This window comes from Vicugna pacos, chromosome 34, assembly GCF_048564905.1.
Source record: "Vicugna pacos chromosome 34, VicPac4, whole genome shotgun sequence".
Lineage (NCBI taxonomy): Eukaryota > Metazoa > Chordata > Mammalia > Artiodactyla > Camelidae > Vicugna > Vicugna pacos.
In genome coordinates this window covers 14,328,026-14,349,653 of record NC_133020.1, presented here as the reverse complement: position 1 = coordinate 14,349,653, position 21,628 = coordinate 14,328,026, and the positions used below count along the sequence as shown (strand labels likewise).

General features: G+C 40.6%; 1 long non-coding RNA gene across 4 annotated transcripts in view; it reads left to right on the top strand.

Moving 5' to 3' along the window:
* Window positions 1–21,628, top strand: part of LOC116276874 (uncharacterized) — a 65,847-nt gene that overhangs the window by 39,746 nt on the left and 4,473 nt on the right. The window contains exons 5-6 of one of the 4 annotated variants that reach the window (XR_012066924.1): window positions 17,423–17,817; window positions 19,714–21,239. The exons of 1 other annotated variant lie outside the window; for it this stretch is intronic. This is a non-coding gene — a long non-coding RNA (uncharacterized lncRNA). Of the gene's footprint in view, window positions 1–17,422; window positions 17,866–19,713; window positions 21,240–21,628 lie in introns of those variants that run through there. 2 more of the 4 variants (XR_012066927.1, XR_012066925.1) reach the window with 2 other exon arrangements.

Sequence of the window (21,628 nt, the reverse complement as noted above, 5' to 3'; positions counted from 1 at the left end):
TGGTATGTTTTGAAGAGTGTTGGAAGTTCTTAATACCCAAAACCATCCCATATTTCAAGGCACAACTGTCTACCATTTTAGATTGATTTATTTGTGTCTTGAGTGTTATTGGCTCAGCGGGAGTTCTCTATGAGAATATGAGTGTTCCTGGCAGGATACTCCCTTTAACAGCAAGGTGTGGTGGGTGGAACGTGAGTTCTGGCATCAGATGAGCCTGAGTTCTAACTTCAGTTCCACCACTTGCCATCTGTGGGACTTGAATAAATTATTTGACCTCTCTCAGTGGGTTTTCTTATCTGTAAAATGGGGATAATAGTATCTTTCTCTCATAATTAAGAACATTTAGTAATATTGAGTATGGAAGGGGACCAGCTACATGTTGGCACGTAGAAGGCACTCAAATAATAGGAGGTATTTTTCCTGCTCTTCTCCTTCCCAAAAGCAAGGTCCTAGGGAAGCGGTGTTGGTGAGGAGGGGTAAGAGAGAATGGTGAGTACAATTCTTGTCCCAGATTTAAAATTTTGTCTGGGACTTGTCCCATTGACTAATATTGCCCAATTGGCATGCAAAACCAGTAAACAGAGAAATAGGAAACTTTTCCCAGTTATGTAATTTTATTGGAACAACCTAACAGGCTTATACAGTGCCTCTGCACAAATCAGAAAAGGTATCAATATGAGGGTATCAACCCTCTGGGTGTGAGGCTAGACAATCATACTATGCCTCTTGGACACGCTTGAAAAGGAGCCATTTCCTCTGGGCAGATGCAGCCCTGAGCCAGTGTGCACATCTTGGCAGAAGAGGCACAGTCCAGGTACCAGTCCCCATCTGCCCCCTCAGCCAGTTGTCCCTTTGCAGTGAACCACCTGCCCAACCATATGACATGGGCTTGCCAATCAGAGACAACAGTGGAGGAAAACCTATTATTTGAAGCAGAAGGCTTTGTTCAAATCACTTCTACTTCCAACTCTGTAACCTAGGGCAGAATTATGAAGCAAGCAAACACTCTGAACCTCAGTTTCTTCATTTATAAAATAGTTGTACTAATACTGTACTAGTTACCTATTGCCCCATGACAAATTATCCCACCATTTTGCCGCTTAAGAAAGAATTAACATTTATTATCTCACAAGGTTTCTGTGTGTCAGGAATTCAGGAGCAGATTAGCTGGTTCTTGCCTAGGATCTCTTGTGAGGTCTCAGTCAAGATTTTGGTGGATCCATCAAAATAATACACTGTATCAACAGAATGAAAAACAAAACCCACATGATCATTTTTATAGACACAGAAAAGACATTTGACAAGTGTAACGTCCTGTCATGATAAAAACACTCAATAAAGTAGAAATAGAATGGGACTTCCTCAACTTGGTAAAAGAAATCTTTGGAAAACTTACAGCTAACATCCACTTAATGCTGAAAGACTAGATGCTTTTCCCTGAAAATCAGGAACAAGATAAGGATGTCACTCTCACTGCTTCTATTCAACATTGTATTAGAGGCCATAACCAGGGCAATTAGGCAGACGAAGAAATAAAAAAATCACCCAGATTAAAAAGGAAGAAGTAAAGCCATCTGCATTTCTAAATGACAGCATCTTATATATAGATAACCCCAAAGAATTCACAAAAACTATTTAGGAAAGATTCCCCAGCTACTAGAGAGCTGCAACTATTTTCACCCAAATGACCATTTTTCTTCATGTGGGTTTTCTTTTAGGAAAGCAAAGCTTAGTTGGAAAATCCCACACAATGTAATTCAAATAAATTCTTAGAGTTTAAAAAAAAACTAATAAATGAGTTCAGCCTCATTGCAGGATACATTTGCAATGAAAATGAAATTAAGAAATCAATTCTACTTACAATAGTGTCAAAAAATAAAATAATTATGAATACATTTGACAAAAGAAGTGCAAAGTCAATACTCTGAAAACTGTAAATTAAGATAAATTAAGTAGGAGCCAAATAAATAGGAATCATTCTATGTTCATGGATCAGAAAACTTAAGACTGTTCAGATAGCAATATTGCTCCAGTTTTTCTACAGACTAAATGTAATCCCTATTTAGAACACTTACTGAGTCCAAGCTTGTTCTACTTGCTGCATGGCAGGCCAGTAAATCAGGAGACAAGGTGTTGGGGCAAGGAATAACGACTTTATTTGGAAAGCTGGCAGACCAAGAAGGTTGGGTCTAATGTTCTAGAGAACCATCTGACCCAAGTCAGATTTCAGGCTTCCTTTATACTAAAAGGGGAGGGGGTGTGGTTAGTTGTTGCAAACATCTTGGTGCAGGAATCCTTTGTTCTTACAGCTGTCCACGTGGGTCAGGTCATGATGTTCCTGTAAACCTCCAACAAGACAAATGTTATTTTCTGTCCTGCTGCTTTTTATCTCTACATGAATGCAGAAGTGTCATACCCTTAAAGGTCAAAGCCTTGACGGTGGGCTGTCCTACTCTCATATATTTTAGGTTATAACAACATTCTTTTACAAAAGAGACAAAACCAGAATGACTAAGCACAGGAAACAGAGCACAGGGTTAGAGCTAAAGGAGTAGATCTAATACGGAGTCAGATTTGTTCTTCCGCATTACAATACCAGCTGGCTTCTTAGACAAGCTGACAGTAAGATTCATGTGAAATTACAAGGAACTCAGAATGAAAAACAATCCTGAAGAAAGAAGAACAAAGTTGGAGCACTCATACTTCTCAATTTCAAAACTTATTATAAAGCAATAGTAATCAAGACATGGTGCTGGCATAATGATAGACACATACATAAATGGAATAGAATTGAGAGTCCAGAAATAAGTCCATGTGTCTCTGGCCAACTGATTTTTGACAAGGGTGCCAAGACCCTTCAGTGGAGAAAAGAATAGTCTTTCCAGTTCCAACGAGACAACTAAATATCTACATGCAAAATAAAGAAATTGGATTTATCTCCTACTACATACAAAAATGAACTCAAAATAGATCAAAGACTTAATTGTAAGGGTTAAAACTATAAAACCTTTAGAAGAAAACACAGGGGTAGATCTTCATGATCTTGAATTTGCCAATGGATTCCTAAATGTGACGTCAAAAGCACAAGCCATAAAAGAAAGAAAGAAAGAAATTGCACTTCACCAAAATTAAAATATCCTGTGCATCCAGAAACATGATTAAGAAAGTAAAAGGACAACCCACAGAATGAAAGAAAATATTTGCAAATGATGTTTGTTAAGAGACTTGTGTCTAGAATATGTAAAGACTTACAACTCAATAGTACAAAGACAAATAACCCAGTTTAAAAAAGGGCAAAGTAACTAGACAGACAAACATTTCTTCAACGATATATAAATGGCCACTTAGGTCATGAAATGATGCTCAGCATTATTGGTCATCAGGGAAATGCGAATCAAAACCATAATGAGATGTCACTTCACACTCATTAGGGTAGCTAGAATCAAAAAGTCAGATATAACAAATGTTGATGAGTGTGTGGAGAAATCAGAACCTTCCTATGGGGGATATAAATGGTTTGGTCACTTTGAAAAACAGTCTGGCAGTTCTCCAAATGGTCAAATACAAAGCTACCATATGACCCACGAATTCCACTCCTAGGTATATACCAAATAGAAATGAAAACATATGCCCACACAAAAAGCTGTATATGAGTATTTGTAGCAGCACTGTTTGTAGTAGACAAAAGTTGAAAACAACCCAAATGTCCATGAACTGATGACACATGGATGAACAAGTGTGGTATGGATATACCACAATGTAATATCATTCATCCATAAAAATGAATGAAGTAATGATACATGCTACAACATGGATGAACCTTGAAAACATTATGCTAAGTGAAGGAAGCTAGGCACAAAAGCCCACAACAGCCATCAGGGCATCCCTTAGTCCCATCAAGTTAGCAACATAAAATTAGCCACCAGAGCTATTGAGTGTCCTCACGAGATGGCAGGTGGCTTCTCCCAGAGAGAGTGAACCAAGAGTAGAGTAGGGTGAAAGCTGCAATGTCTTGATGGAGTGTGACCTGCCTGTGGAGGTCACACTCCATCATTTCTGCAATATTCTAGTGGCTGTACAGGTCAGCCCTGTTCCATGTGGGAATGGCTACCAAAAGGCAGGAGGACCTGCAGTCCAGAATCACTTGGAGCCATCCTGGGTGCCACCTACCAGTGACACATGCCTCACCATGGAGCTTCCATCAAATAGGGTAACGGGTGTAAAACATTTTGTAAACTTTAACCTGCTATTTAAACATTGAACATTATTTTATTCTTGACCTGGATTCATTGTCCAAAGCTAACTGCAGTTTGCTTATTACCGACTCCTGCTGTAGTTCAAAATTCCATGTCCTGGAATTCTGCAGCTGTCTGCAAAATAGAAGTAAGTGTTTGAGACCATGTTGAGTCTTTGTTGGCATTTAGTTGACCGGAGGAAACAGATGTGAGGGAAAACTTGGTAGTTCTAGGATTTACCAGGAGTGAGGTCCAAAGGACCATTTTAGCTCAACTCTGCAGCCTGCTTGCCGATTCAGCACTGGTTTTCTCACAACATTATTGTGTGGGCTGAAAAGATGCAACAGGGTGAACAGCAAAATTAAACAAAGACAAGGGGGAAAGAAACTCAGGACTGAGACCCAAGAAGAAACACCGAGTCCCCCTGGATTGTCCAGGGAAAGGCACTTGGTATCCTAACTGACGTGGAATCTGGTCCAGCTTCAGGCTGGCCCCGGGAGTGCAGTTTCAGACCGGATGGAGATGAGGGTGTGGTGGGATTGTAGCCAGATAACTGTCAGCAGCCAGCTCCCTCCCGCCCATGTTTACGACTTCAGGAACACAACACTCCCCTCTTTCAAAGCCCTTGTCAGCAGTGGATTTTAGGCTGTCTTCTGGTGTTCTTTGGTTCTGATTCTGTCACAGACAGCATGGAGAATTTAGGCTCAATACGATTATAAAAATATAATCCCAGGTTCACAAATTAAAGAGCAAAGTCTGATTATTTGGATAGTTTCTGTCATTGGCTGGATGTTTCCTTGCAACTTCCTGAGTCTACTGTAGCCAGAGCCTCTCTTTAAAGTCTCGTTGCTCAAGCTCGCTCCCTCAGCTGTTAAGAAATGGATTCTTTCACCTCTCTAGATATCTTTCATAATTTTGGAAATATTAATTAACATCTGTGTTAGATGTCTCCAGAATGTTCAGGTCTCATATCTCATTTAATCATCAACGGGACCCTGGGGCATAGCTAATATTGTCATCATTCGAACTTTGAGAGAACAGAGACGTGAAAAGTTGAGTAATTGGTTTAGTAGTGCACTGCTAGTGACTGGCTCCCAAACCCGGGTTCCCTGGCTTTCCGCAGACCTATCCTTCTTTTCTTCAGCCCCAGATACTACTAGTTCCCTTAACTTACAGCATTTCTGCTCTTGGGGAAGAGAGTGACCTGCTACAAGTAACCCACCTAGGCATTAATAATGCTTCATTCATTCTCCCTAAACACTCTGTTCTGGTTTGGGTCATTCCCGCATCCTATATAGCAGGTTTAGAAGTTCATGAGAAGACACAGCAAATCCTGGAAATGGTCAGAGACCACTTACAGATGAGCTGACAATAACTCAAGATTAAGTTCAGCCCTGCAAGCCCCAGGTGAATTCTGGAATCATCCCTACCTTCTGAGGCTCCCCCAGATTGGTCTTGCTCGGAGGGAGCTGCCATTGGTTTGGGCTCTGTCCTGGTGTGGTTTCCTGCCTTGTGATGGGGTAAAAGCTGGACCATCCTCTGTGGGCATGTGATGGTGAGAAGGACATGGTTATGCTTTATGCAGAGATCTCCTCACTGCGGTTATCTTGTGATGCTTTTCAGCACCCAGCACGAGTTAGCACAGAGCCAGCACTCAATAAATGGGTTTTTAATTTAATCAAATGCTAACCAATATTTTTCTTGTTTTTTTTTTCCCCCTTCCAGGAAACCGATTCTACAAATGAAATACACTTAACTGAAATTCCTTCTGTCTTCCTTCCAGCCTCCTCCCTCTTTCTTCTTGCTTTTCTTTCTTACCTCCTTCTGTACATTCATTCTCATAGAATGTTAACCGTTTTTAGAGTGACTTCCAGTCTTCTCAAGCCCTACACAGAGAAGGGTGGAATACAAACAAATAATGGGCCTTCTCCCAGATAATCTCGTTTGATCTGTTTCATCACTTTTACCCACAATGCATATTAAATGTAAATTACCCCATGAATTCACTCCACCCCAAATACAAGTGTTTGTTCTATTTTATTTTTCCATTTCCTGCATTAAGAAGCTATTATTCATCGTCTGCCACTCCCACCCCTGAGGGGAGAAAAAAGGATCCTCTTGTTTTCTGTGGGTGGCATGTGAGGGTTCCTGTACAGATGTTCAGGGAATCAGATTTCAGCATCTGTAAGTCTGTCTGAATCGCTTTGGTAAGCTGTTAGTATTCGATAAGCTGCTGCCTGAGTACCTTCCACAGCACCTCTGTTAACTTTTCTCCTTTCTGTTCATTTCTATTATTAAAACGGACTCTTCTATTTTCTGAGTGTGTGGTGTCTTACAGTAATGATACAATAAGGAATATATCATTCCTAATATATAATCTATTATATATATTATGTAAATATATTTATCTTAATATACAAGGTAAATTTAACATTTTTTAGCTCATGCATATATCGGCAATTCTTTTCTCACCCAACTCAGGGACTTTAAGGACATCTGAAAAGTGAAATTTAACAGTTGCCCTCAGGAAAATGATACACCATCTCTCAACCAAGCTCCACTTTTCTTTGAACAACTTACCCTCAGTTTGTCAATACAGAATGCAGTCTTGTAGCCCCACAATTTCTGCATATCTCTCCATGAAAGGGGAGGGCATGGAAGTGATGGAAAATGTACTCAGGCTCATTTAAGGAGAAACAGCCCTTATGGCAAGAGATGGAGAAATCCAATCAATCACTGGATTAAAAACAGAACTCTTGATGATACTTGTCTCAGGGAAAAAGTATTTAAGATTTTAAATTTAGCAACCTGGTAATTGTACATTCTAAAATGTATGATTCTAAAGGACAGAGAGAGGAAACCTGCAGGAGAAAAAGGATGAAAATCAACCAAGTGAATTCCAGTAGCTTAAGAAGTCTCCTGGGAAGATTGTTTTTAAAGACAAAGGCTTGTTTCACAAGAAAGCAATATGGTTTCAATAACATATGAAAAAACTATCTCGACCCATGAGAAAGCAGGGAAGGGTAGAAAGAAATTAACTTGGCAGGGCCAAGGGTTGCTTTAAAATGATCTCAGAAGTGGAAGTTCGCCAGGCTACCAGAGAAAAGAATGGAAAAAAAAAGTGGAAATAATTTGCTGAGAAAACCAGAAAAGCCAAAGCAGGAAACGAAATACGGCTCTCAAAGAACATAAAGAGAAACAGGAAAAAAGTACTATTTAAATACTTAAGCCATAAATGAGAGATATAGAAAAATGTTACCCTTTGTCAATGAAAAAAGAAAGCAAAAAAAGTAGATACTTAAAGTCAAAGTTACAAAAATTTTAATTATGAAAGTACTTTCTTACATTGAATCCCTCCATTTATACATACCCTTTTTGTGTGCATTTGTTTCTAGGCCTGAGCCTATATTATACCTGAAATATGGTTGGTTCAAACTAAGATGTGCTTTGTGTCAAATACACACTGGATTTGGAAGATTTAGTTTAAAAAAATCCCTTTCATGGTTTTTATATTGATCAAGTATTGAAATGATTATATTTTGGATAATTGTGTTAAACACAATATATTATTAAATTAATTTCACCTAAATTACACAAGTGGGTGACACTATTTTGATTGGATGGTGCCATCTACTTTTTATTTTCCATACGTGTAACAGTCAGGAAGTCTTTGTTAATAACCTGGAATCACCTGAAGCTAATCAATTTAAATGAGGATCAAAATTGCCTAAGTAGCGTTAAATTAATTAAATAAGGAGAATATTAGACTGAGCTGGCTCTAATGCGGAGATGACTTACATAAGGAAGTAATGTTCTCAGCCTGTAAATGCCCTAAGGTTACCAAATTGAAATGCTAAGGAAAAAGCGATCACAGACAGCCAACTAGGCTTACATTAGTTATAGCCAATCAAATGATTTCCTATCTTTGCGTTCGTAGGTTCTGTCAGCCTTTCCCCTGGCTCCTGGCCTTGTAGGGCTCTCCCAGCCACTTCCAGTCCGGTGCTGCCTGACCCCAGTCAATTTTTGCTCAAACACTTACAATTTTTAATACACCCCGTTTATCTCTTAACAGTTCTCAAAAAGAATCCTTACACTTTTTATCTTGACAATCTAAAAACGTACAAATAATTTTAAGTCTTCTTAAAATGAAGCTTAGCTTATACTTTCAATTATACACCAGTTCTTAGAAGAAAATATCAATAAATAAAATGATGGGGGAGGGGATTGGGGGATAATTTTTCCAAAGAAAATGAAAGAGAGTTTAATACTACATGTCTGGCTCCACACTGGGTTATTTTGTAACACACAGAGAGGACCCATTTTGCAAAAATGTTTAGAGTTCATCAGTTTCCTCAGTGGCCTCTCAGAACATTTTACTAGCCAGATTATTGTCTTTTGCATGGCCCATCTTGTCATTATCCTTGCAAACTTTTTTTTTTTTATTGGTCTAACTCTCTGGTTCTTATTTGCTAGTGGTTTTGCATGCGATTTGTGCAGCTTTCCAAACTCCCTCTCATTTCATTAAATCATGTAGCTCTAGGGACTTGGATAATGACTATGTGGATAATGGGGACCCCTGTGTGTATTTACATAGCAGAGCTAATACTGTAATACAGGTCTATACCCTGTATTTCCACTTAACCCTACATCACAGTTATTCCACAATATCTTTAAGAATTCTTTATAAACATCATTATAATAAGTGAATGGCTACAAAGGCTATTCTATAGATAAATCATTATCTATAATTTATTAATTCATTCCCTTATTTTGGATATTTATGCTCTTTCTTTCTTTCTTCTTTTTTTGCTATTAAAAATAACGCAATAGGGGGAGGGGATAGGTCAAGTGGTAGAGCGCATGCTTAGCATACACAAGGTCCTGGGCTCAATCCCCAGTACCTCCTCTAAAAATAAAATAAATAAGTGAACCTAATTATCTTCTCCCCCAAAATAAAAAATTTAAAATACCGCAATAAATAACATCTTGGAACACAAATCTTTATTACATTCCTGTTTTTGCTCCTGATAGATATCTAGAAGTGTAATTACAAGGTAAAACAATGATATTTTTATCCAAATTGCCAAATAGTTTTTCTGATGATTAGCCATAATGTATACTCTTACCAGTAGCATGTGAGTGTTCATAGACTCATAGCTTTGCCAATACTGAGTATTACTAAGAAAAATAATTTTGATAATCTAATATGTGAAAATCTTACCTATGTACTGTTTATTTGAATTTCTTTGATAATGGGTTTTAAGACGTTTATGAACGATTTATATTTTATTTGCTGCAAATTCTCTGTTCATGTTGTTTTTTTCTTTTCTCCATGCTGGATGTTTTTGTACTTTATTTGCAAGAGATTTTATATATTAAATATTTTAACCTTTTGCCTAGTATATTTGTGAACACATAGACTTTTCTACCTTTTTTCTACTTCTTTTTATTAAATGGTTGAAACCTATAAAAATGAACAGAGAGTATTTTAAAGAATTCTTTATACTCGCCAAGAGTTTTAAAATCTTGAAATTGGCCGTATCTGGCAAAACGGTGCAGAAATAATTGACAGCCCCGTGGACCACACCTCTTGTTACCATGCTCTGTGATGCTCCCCCTCCTCCAGGAGCTGCTTCTGTGTGTATCTGTCATCCCTGTGCATGTTTGCGTACTCACTACACATTTATGTGTCCATAAATTATACACAGTATTGTTTTTCCTGTTTTGAAAATGTATATAAATGGTATCATACTGCGTGTGTTATCCAGGAGGTGGCTTCTGCTTTTCTTTTTCTTTTTTGCTCCAAAGTAATTTTGGGTGATTTATCCATGTTAATACGCTTTAACTGCTATAGGTATTTAATCATAGTTATTCATTCTTCTATTTAGTTTTTTTTTTTTTTTTTTTTGCTATTGTAGGTAATACTTCCACGTGCGCTTGTGCTTCAGTTATCCTAAGGCACATGTACCTGGAAGGAAAATTGCTGGGTCTTAGAGAATGCATGTCCTCAGTTTTACCACATATTGCCATATTTTAATCCATGGTGATTTACAATTTACATTTCCCCTAGCAGTTTATGAGAGTTCCTATTTCTCTGTGTCCTTAGAAGTTTGGGTCTTGACAAGCTTTAATTTTTTTTTTTAAACTTCTGTTTTCCTGGTTCTAGTGAAGTTGAACATATTTTTCATAAGTACATTAGGCTGTCGGGTTTTTCCTTCTGTATATTTCCTATTTGTATCTTTTGACCGTTTTTCTATTGGGTTATTTGTTCTTTCATGTTGAATTATATAAGCATTTCATATTTTCTGGACATTAATCTTTCCTTGACTGCACACATTGAAAACATAGTCTCTCAGGCTGTGACTTGCCTTTTCACTTTGCTTTCAGGTTTGTAATAGTTCAGAGTTTTAGGAAAACCAATTTAATCAAATTAATACACTTTTAATATAAAGTTAATGCTTTTTTGTCTTGTTTAAGAAAATCTCTACTCAGGTCGTGAAGACCTTCTCCCAGTTTATTCTAAAAGTTGTGACGATTTCTTTTCAAATGTATGTTTTAATCCACTTGGAATTTATGTCTGTGGTTGGTCGGAGAGAGAGAGTTTGTGGGTAATCAGCCGTATCAGAATCATTTATTAAATATCCTGTCTTCTCTTAAAAAATCTTCACGGGTATTTTTAAGGTCATTTCTCTCATATGTCAAGTTTTAAGTTATGCGAGAGTCTATTTCTGAGCTCTCTACTCTCTTCTGTTGGCGTGTTTGTCCATCCCCCACGAGTTCACTCTCCATATTCGACTTTATAATAAGTCTTGATCTCTGGTAGGTGAACCTTGCCTCTCACTTTATCTAGTTCAGGACTGTCTTAGATATTTGTAACTCCTTTCCCTTACATGTGAATTTTATGGTCAAATAAATACTCAGATGGAGTCATATTTCTTTTATTGATTTATTTAGGGAGAATTAATGTCTTTTCAATAGTGAATCTTCCATTCGTGCACAAGTTTTGTTTCTGCATTCAGCTCTTTTCTTATGTACTTCAATATTGTAATTTTCTTTCTTTCTGTTTTAAATGTATTGCACTTATTTTATTTATTTATTTATCTATTTATTTATTTAGGGGGAAGATGACTAGGTTTACTTATTTATTTATTTTTAGAGGAGGTGGTGGGAATTGAACCCAGGACCTTGTGTATGCTAAGCATGTGCTCTACCATTTGAGCTATATCCTACCTACCCCTGTGTCTCCGTAATCTTCTAGATAAAGATTTTGCACAAGATTTATTAGCTTTCTAGATTTTGTGGATTTGTGAGTGACATTTTTTTCCATTAAGTTTTCTAATTGTTTATTATGTATTTACAGACATCTATTGACTTTTTAGCAGCTTTACTGAGATGTAATTCACATGTCATACAATTCATCCATTTAAAGTGTAAAAGTTAATGTTTTTTAGAATAGTCAAAGACATGTGCAACTATCACAACAGTCAGTTTTAGGAGGTTTTCTTTACGGAGGAGGAAGCCCCGCATCTTTTAGCTATCTTCCTATTCTTCCAACCCTCCCCGCCCCCTGCCCTGGTCCCCCAGTGGAGGTTTGAACACATCAGAATGAAACAAACATCCATCCAGGAAAGTGAATGAAGTTAATAAGGGAAAGAGAACAAACAGAATAGCAGAGGCCCTGGGAATGGATTCTTGACAAATGTCCACGTTAAGGAGGCGATAAAAGGAATAGGAGTTTGTCATGTCTTCGTGACAGAGGGGACATGGGAGCAGGCAGAGAAACAGAGCGATGATGGCTGTGCCACAGGAGCGTGGCGGGGTAGGGAAGGGAGGTGAATCCCACTGAGTGGAATGTCAGTACTGCAGAGGAAGAATGAGGCCCGAAAATTAGTCATTGACCTTCAGACTATTCCTTGGTGACCTTTGGGAGGAAAGTTGCTAAAGAGCATGAGATGGGGCAAAATTTCAGGAAGAGACTGCTTGTATAGATTGCTGATTTAAGAAGAGTGGCAATGGAAAGAAAATAAAAATAGGACGATGAATAGTGAAGGAAACATCGAGGAACATTTCTGAAGTCATTAGAAGTCTGAACGTGCTCGGAGGCAGAGGGAAAAAAGTCTGCGGAGAGGAGAAATGGAAAGTGGGGCTGCCGTGCTTGCTGAGGGAGGAGGGGTCAGGGAGAAGGGACGGAACAGGTGGTGTGGTTCACGTGAGTAAAAGAGGATGCTCTTTACCCCCACGGTTGTCATGGATAAATCTGTATCATTGCTTCCAAATTGAAAAAAAAAAAGGATGCTCTTTCTGGAAGGAACAGCTCTGGGGATGGAGAAGGAAGGTGAGACATTCATCTTATTCAGATAGGAGATTATCATTTCTTGTCAAGACAGCTGATGACAGAGCGGGGGTGGGGGGAACCGAGTGCTTGAAGGACGTGGAGGAAGAGGGAATCAGTGTGCACATCCCCAGTAGTCTCCACTTGCACAAGCTCAGGCTGCGGAAAGAAAATGAGTTGTCACCCTCGAGCAAGCAGCCTGTCTGCCAGGCCAGTGGTGACACAGCCTCCTTAAAGTGCTGCAGAAGCTGTAGGGAACACACACACAGCAGCTCTCTGGTGGCCCAGCCATGCCCCCTCTGAGGACTGTGTGAGGCAGCTCTTTCCTGTGGACACCCATCGGGCAGACCCCACTCCTAAGCTCCCTGGCCCAGCCCAGCCGCCGACACCCTTCCCTTGGACTATGAACTCTACTCGTGTGCTCAGGCCTGGGGCAGCTCGGGAGCAGTGATGAAAACCCTTACGTTTCCTCTCCTAACAGTTTCAAGAGGCCTTTCCCAGAATGTGATGTCATTTCATTGTCATGGACCATGGCATTACTGTCCCCAGTTTAAGGATGTCAGTCATTAACGTCTTGAGTGAGGCCATGCGGCTGATACTAGTTATCTAGGCATTTTGACTTGAGAACCCTGGCTCTGTCAACCAGCCATCTACATTGTCTACACCCGACTGACCCACGTGAGTGCTGGGGAGGTGGGTTCTGGTAATTGGGAGGCAAGAAGGGGAGAAAAGAAAAAGGCGGGTGACGAAACTGATGGCACAAAGCCTGCCACCCCACCGGAGCCTGCCGAGGGTGGCACCTCCCTCTGTGGTCAGGAATCCGTTCCCATTTCTGCTGGACTGAATGCATGGTGCCTATGCATTTAAAATCTCCTGAGAATAAAGGGCTTAGTGAGTTTGCAGAGGTGGTAGGGCAGGCAAATTTGGTGTGTGTTTGGTGACGATGGCGGTGGTCAGGACGTGGACTGGTGAGGGGCACTGACCAGACATGTGACCCGGTGAGTTGCTCCATCTCTCTGACCTTGGGCTTCCTTTCCTAAGATCCAACTAAATTACCTAAGTTGTCTCTGAGTCCTTGATTCTTAGGAAACCGGAAACTGGATTGCAGGAGGAGAAAATTTCCTTCTGGTGGACTTCCTGTTCAAGGCCTTTTCTGGTTTCCTGAAGGAGCAGTGAAATCCTTAATGAGTCTGTGAAACAATATCATCTTCTTGGAGGTGGAATGTGCCCTTGTGCTATTTACAAAACCAACTAACTCACCCTCCAAAACCAACGAACTAGCCAACAAATCGACTGACTGACTGACTCATAACCAAACAGCAGCCAGAGGGCAGAGATGGAGTCGTTCAGACGTCCTCTTCTGTGGGAAGCAGAGACGGAGCTAAAACAGGGCGCGAGGCTGAGCTCTCCCCAGCAACCCTGGGCCCACAGCGTCCAGCAGACCCCAGGTGTGAACGACCGTAATGTACGTGGCCTGCTGGCCCGGTCTTGCAGCCAGGCCAGCATGCCTTGGAACGAAGCTTTTCCAAGTATAGATTTTCCCTAAAGCTCCTACGGCTGGACGGCAGCCCCGGGGTGTTTCCTGACACAGACCTGTGAGTACCTGGTGCTCCCTAGCTCGCCGGGCACAGGCGATTTTGGTTTCATGAGGCCCTGCCAAGTGTGGAGAGGCCCTGTGTGCACTTTCAGTCACGTGACCGGTGACTCAGGCCCTTTCTGGTTCATGCTTGTTGGAGTATGGGAACCAGGGAGGAGAGGTAAAGAGCTTCTGCACCGGCTCTCTGGGAGGGTCCGGGCTTGAGTAATCGTGTGTTGTTATAAGGCTTGCCCTGAGCCCCTTTTTATGTGGGCATAATAAAGTTATCGTATAACTGCACAATTACCATTTTCAGATGAGGTTTCCAGAGCTCATGTATGCCAGCTGCTGTCTCCCAACAGGAGCCGGCCAAAATCAGCCAACGGCGGGCGGCGGGGGGGGGGGGATGGAATCTGCATTTCACCACTTCCTTTAATGAAGTCGCTTGGCATTTAACCACCTCATCACCAGAAATACTTCTGTGCTCTTAACCTGAATTCACCCTGCCACGTTTCAGCATGATTCGTCTGACTCTGGGAGACAGCCTGGAAAATTCATTTCACGGCAGTAGGATTGTCTAAGTAACCTTAAGGGAAGGTACTTATTCCAAATTTATTTTCTCGCCCCTGCCAGTCTATAGCCCTCTGTCCTTTCAAACTAGATTTCCAAGGTTGAACTCCCCCTTTCAGAATCTTTCACTGCTGAACCCCTCCCTTCCACAGACGAGACCAGAACACACCAGCTCAGAGTTTATTTTTTCATGCCTCAGTTCTCACTGACATGCTCTTTTGCAAATATTCTGAGTCTATTTCAGGTCACAGCGCTCTGTAGTTCCAAGCAGGATGGATTCTCTTTAAGGCAACTCTGGTGTCGTGAAAAATGCCCGGGCTTGGCATCAGAAGTCCTGGACTTGTCACTCACCAGCTGTTACTTGAGACACATTCTTCAACCTCTGAGAGGTTCAGTTTGCTCATCTGGAAAACAGGGCAAATGGGGCTTTAACTGCTCGGATCCTTGTGAAGGTAAATGATGGAAAATGTATGAAAGTGCTGAGGATAAAGGCTCACACTTAACAGGCAACCTGCAGACGCTAATTCACATTCTTTAAGGGCAGCGCCTGTAACCTCTATTTCTATAGTTTTCCTCGGTAAAGCCTCCGGGCGCGGCTTTGCCCACCGGAGAAGGTGCGTGAGCACAGCTGACGATTTGGTAGCTGAGGACACACAAGCCGGAAAGGAGTTGGGGGGCTCGGGAGGACGGGGCAGTGCATGTCTGAGGCGGGCCACCAGCTGAGGCAAGCTCCATGGACTAGGCATCTGGGGGAAATGGAACCGAGGATTTGGTCTGAAAAGCGAGAAGTCTGGTGCCGGCATCTGGGCAGGAAATGTTCCCATGAAAAATCTCTGTCTCTTGTAACTCCTCCAGTGCTCAGAGTTCACCTTTGTGGGGCCTTCTGGGTGTTACTGTGTGACTTCAACAAGTCCATTCTGCTCCTTATCTGTGGGGGCGGGGCCGCTTTGCCCGGGTGCGCAGTTTGTCTACCGAGGAAGGTGCAGACATCATTGCTGCAAAAGTAGTTTATTTTCCCCAGAACTTGCAGGATCTTGCCTGTAACTGTTTCCTTAGTGCTTCATCTGCACAAGGGGTCTGAGACCCCAGGGCATGGCTGCGCCAGTGCTCTGGGGAGTGCAGGGGACAATTGTGGACACTGCTCTGATGTGGCTACCAGTGAAGTGGGCAGGGTGACTCAGGGGTTGAGCAACCCACTCCACAAGTGTTCTAGGGAAGGAAATGAGATTTGGGTGGGAAACCCTAAGCCTGGAGATTATTAAAGATCAGTGAGGGGTTTGTTTATAGAGGGTGAGGCCGTCTCTCTCTCTCTCTCTCTCTCTTTTTTCTTTTCCTGTGAGGCCAGGTGAATGGAGGGAGACTGTTGGAAGGTCACGGAAAGGATAGGTCAAGTCACTCCACAGCTTCCCCCTTTGGTCAAAGCAAATGAAGCCGTCAGGCAGCAGCTGCTCATTTACTTTCCTGCCGCGAGTGCCCTGACCCATGATAGGATCCTCAGATGCAGAGTGGAACGCATTCCAAGTTCAGTAACAGGCTGTGCAAGGTCACGTTCTGGTCTTCTCTGGTTATTTGTTTTGCCCTGTTGTCCTTGATCTTCACTTCCGTTTCTCTTCCACCCCCTCCCTCATTTCCCACTCCCCCCAGCTGCCAGTCACTGACTCACACATGACAGTCTCCAATGAAAGGACAAGTACCCTTGGACACTTGCTCTTATGACTTCTGCAAGGGCTCCCGGGGCACACACCCAGCATGGGGACTGCTGGGTGTAAGGTATCTGAATACTTAATTTTCACTAAGTACTGCTTGGTTGCTTTCTAGAAAGGTGGTGCCAGTTTAATGCTGCTTCAGAAATACAGAAATGAGTCTGTTTCCCTGAATCTTCTCCATCACTTGATATTACCCAGCTCTCTAATCTTTGTATATCATATATATGTGTGAAGTAGTATATCATGGTTTAGAAATTTGTGTTTCTCTGATTTCTAGGTCTTCTAAGAAATAAGTATGTCATCTCATACTTGTATCCATTCTCTAAATTGTGTATTACGTGCTTTGCTCATTTTCCTTTTGGGTTTCCAGTCATTTTCATGTTGATTTGCAGGAGTTTCTTGTATACATTAGACATACAATTATCTATGTATGTAGATACTATAATTTTTCTTATGCTGTTCTTATCAAGTTTTAGAATCAAGGTTATATTTATTAGCCTCATAAAATGATTGACATTTTAACTTCTATAATAGTTATTTATCTGTGCAAGATTTAAATCTGTTCTTTGCCAATTTGGCACTTTATGAATTCACTCTAGTATATGTAGGTGTGGATCCCCCAGCTTATTCATCTATGTGGTATGACACTCCCTAAGTTCTTTTGCAATTCTAATTTTCTACTCCATGTCTTAACTTTCATATTTTTGTTTCTTTTTTAGAAAAAAAGTAAAAATGTGTCTGGTGCCTATTTATTTATTCTTAATTAACGTAAGTCTCATAGTGTTCTACTGTATTTATTTCTCTTCTTAGTGGAGTACTTCTTCCAAGAGAAGTTTTACAGGTGCCGGATACATCATTAATTTTTTCCCAAATTTTAAACAGTTTAATTGGTGTTAAAATGCTATGTTGAAGTTTCTTGGCTTTTAACCCTGAAAAAATTATTCTCTTGGTCAGCATCTATTGTAGATGTTAAGAATTCCTGGGTTTGTTTTTTTTTTTTCAGGGCATAAACCTTCTCTCTGGAAACTTTTAGAATCATCATTTTTGTTTTTGGTTTCCTGAAACACATTTATCTTCTTTACCTTCTGAGCCCATGACATGACAGCTAAGGAATAAAAACTGGCATAACTTTTAACAATGAAGAGAATTTGAAGAGGGTCTTCAGAGGATAAGCAATTGTGTGATGTGCGGATGAAAGACCATAGGAATGTTACTGAATGAATTTGGGTCCATTCATCTGATGTGCAGCAGAGCCAACCTACTGACACAGGGTCGTGGTGAAGGAGAGAAGAGCTTTTATTACAGGGCACCAAGCGAGGAGAATGGGCAGCTCATGCTCAAAAGACATGTGAACTCCCCAAATGCCTTTCATGGAAGCGTTTTAAAGGCAATATTGGGGTGAGGGTTGCAGGATGCATGACTTTCTTCTGATTGGTTGGTGGTGAGGTAATGATGGTGTTTCAGGAATCTTAATCATCAGCCTTCTGGTTCCAGCCAGTCTGGGGTCTGTATGCTTGTGGTCAGCCTGCTGTCACTATCCCCCACCTGGGTGAGGGGTCTTCATTTCTGCAGAGGTACGCATCAGATTGCTCTGTACATCCCTTAAGGAGGGACTGGGACTCTCATCACTGAACTGCTGTTTAAGCCATTGTTACTTTTCTTGCTTGACTGCTTTCCCTTTGTTTCTGCATCCCCTCGCTTCTCTAGTTAGCTGCTTGAATCTGCTCTTTGGAACTCAGAGAAGGCCTAGGAGACTAAAGCCTTTTTCTATAAGCAAGAAACAGGGGACTCAGGATATGGACCCAGGAGGGCCCTATGGGGTCCTGCTCAATTTCAGTCTCTCCTTTTCTTTGATACTTCTCAGTCTGGAGAAGAACAGGAGTGGGACAAGAAAGGGAATAAAGTAGTGGTGGGAATGTAAATTGGTGCAGCGACTATGGAAAACAGTATGAAGAGTCCTTAAAAAACTAAAAATAGAGCTACCATATGGTCCAGCAATCCCACTACTGGGCATATATTCAGAGAAAACTCTAATTCAAACAGATACGTGCTTCCCAGTGTTCACAGCAGCACTGTTTACAATAGCCAAGACTTGGAAGCAACCTAAATGTCCACAGATAGATGATCAGATAAACAAGATGTGATATTGATATCTATCTATCTATAGATACAGATATCTATCTATAGATATAGATATACAATGGAATATTACTCAGCCACAAAAAGAATGAAATAATGCCATTTGCAGCAACATGGATGGACCTAGAGATCATCAAACAAAGTGAAATAAGTCAGACAGAGAAAGACAAATATCATATAATATCACTTATATGTGGAATCTAAAAAAATGATACAGATGAACTTATTTATGAAACAGAAATAGACTTACAGACATAGAAAACAGACTTACGGTTATCAAAGGGGAAAGACTGGGGAGGAAAATAAACTAGGAGTTTGGGATGGGATTAGCAGACACAAACTACCATATATAAAATAAACAACAAGGACCTACTGTCTATAGCACAGGGAACTATATTCAGTATCTTGTAATAACCTATAATGGAAAAGAATCTGAAAAAGGATATATACAACTAAGTCACTTTACTATACACCAGAAACTAACACAACATTGTAAATCAACTATACTTCAATCGAAAAAAAGAAAGGGAATAAAGTTTGGGTTGGAGAAGTTAGTAATAAACTCTGCAGAGGAACTTGGTTTTACTGGGACTTGGTTTCAGGAGGAGGGCTGGGGGCTAATGGGTGAGGTAGACAGAGATGCCGTGAAGAACATACACAGTGCAGATAGCACTCTCCTTGGCAAAGGGTTGATTTTTTTTTTTGCAGAATCCTGGAAGGGCCAGGACTCAAAAGTTCTAGATTTTTTTTTTTTGGAGATTTTTTTTAACATTTTTTATTGATTTATAATCATTTTACAATGTTGTGTCAAATTTCAAAAGTTCTAGATTTGATAGTGGGTAAAAAGAAGACATAGGCTGAGAAACCCCCAACTTCTCCACCCTGTAGTCATGGGGAAGGAGTGAAACTGAGTAGGATCCTGCTGTAAAAAAGACATTCCTTGTCCCCAGTTTCCTGTTTGTAGGAAAAAGGTTTCAGCCTCCTAGACCTTCCCTGAGTTCCAAAGAGCAGGCAGATTTAAGCAGTTCCTAATCTGGGAAGAGGTGGGGTGGAATGCGCTCAGAAAACAATAGCATGACAATAAAGCAGAGTGTGCTAGCTCCTCCTCAAAGGTATACATACCAATCTGATACGAATCTTTGAATTCTTCTGTAGGAACTAAGACCCCCAGCCAGGTGGAGGCTGATAACTTCAAGCTGAGCACAAGATTCATGGAACACCACCCCAACCAACCAGTCGGAAGCGAGTCGCACACCTCTCAGCCTTCACCCCAGATTTTGCCTTTAGAAACTCTCCCCCTGAAAACCACTGTGGAGGCTCGGTTTTTTGAGCACGAGCTGCCCGTTCTCCTTGCTTGGCCCTTGGAATAAACCTTTCTTTGCTCCAAACTCCACCAATTTGGTTGGTTGGTTTGGCTTCACTGTGCGTCAGACAACACTGGGTGTTGTGTTCGAAAATAGGATGGTTCCTGTCTAAAGAAACTGGACAACCTGTTCTGCATGTGGGAGCTCATGCCACTTCTGGATTCCGTTTCTGCTCACCCTGAAATGGAGCCCAGTAGCCAACAATGTCATGCTGAGTTCACAGCTTTAATAGCCCCACCAGTGACTATTATGACACACGAAAAAGAAACATTGTGAAATAGGAAAATAATTCCATAGGAAAATAAATAATTCAGGGTAAATAAGGAGCTTGACAGAAACTAATTTATATCCTCAGAGACATATAGGAAAATACTACATCAATTAAACAAGAAGATGCTATGAAAATGCTAATTGAGAAGTTGGAAGGTAAAATAGAGAAAAAATAAAAGAAAAAGTATAAAATAATCAACAACAAGAATAAAAACCATTTAGAATAACCTAGGGGATCAACATCCAGCTACCAGGAAATTTAAAAGAAGGAATTACAAAGAAATAGCACAAGAGGATTTCCCAGAGTTGAAGGATACAGAAGTTAAGAAAGAAGTGTTTACCTACTCCCCACTATAATGAATGAAAGACAGAAAATGCAACATTTAAAAATTCAGAGCACTAATAATAAAAAAGAGACCTTAAATGTTTCCAGAGAGAATGAGAAATGAAGAAAAAATAATGACAACCTGCAAATAAATGGGCACCAAAGACTTGAAAGAGCCACACGAGATGCTGGACTGCAAAAAAAATGCTTCAAATTACGGAGGAAAACTGCTTTTAACTAGAATTCTAAGTCAGGCAAAGCTAATTGTGAATTTTGAAGGCAGAAGAAGAGAGATTTTTTTCAGACAGATGAAGTGTTGAACAGGCTTCAACTCCACACATCTTTTGCAGGAAGTCATTTGAGGACACACTCCTGCAAAATGAGGGAGTCAGGCAAGCCAGAAAGAGATGTAGGATTCTGGAAGCCATACCTGCAACCTCGGACAGGAGTGAGGGGACACGCAAATGACAGTTTTGCTGTGGGTCTAATGAGTGATCAGTACAGATTTTCCAGCTGAAGGAAACACTGATTTGTATCCTCTGCCATTTATGAAGACATCACCCGCACAGAAAGGTTAAGTCAGCTGAAGTTAGTGGTCTGGACTCAATTAGTCTGACTTCAGAGCCTAAACTAAACTTTTACTTTTTATCTTGCATTGCTTCTTCTTGTAACTTAAAGTGATAAATGGTTTCCACCAGGAAAATAAAAATTTTGGTATGTTTCATGCGTGCTAAATACAATTTATTAGAGTCAGAATGTGAGAAATAAAAAGGCTATGTAAAGTTGCTGAGTTAAGAACTAACTTTATAGAAATCAAGAAATAGTTTCTGGAGAAATGAAGGTACCCGCCAGGAGAGAAAATTTTTAAAAGAGTGAAAGATGATTTAGTTGAGGGAGAGGGAGTGAGCAAGGGGACGAGGAAGGCGAGAGATTTTTCTGTGTCTTCTGCACCTTAAAAAAATTAAATCACTTACACATAGTCCTTTGAAAAATTTATATTTTATTTCTGTGTATTTTTAAAAGGGCAAATAGGGCTTATTTGAATGTAAGCCAAATGGGGAATTGTAGTAATGAGCAAAGGCACAGAGGAGTAAAACATTCAGGGCTCGGT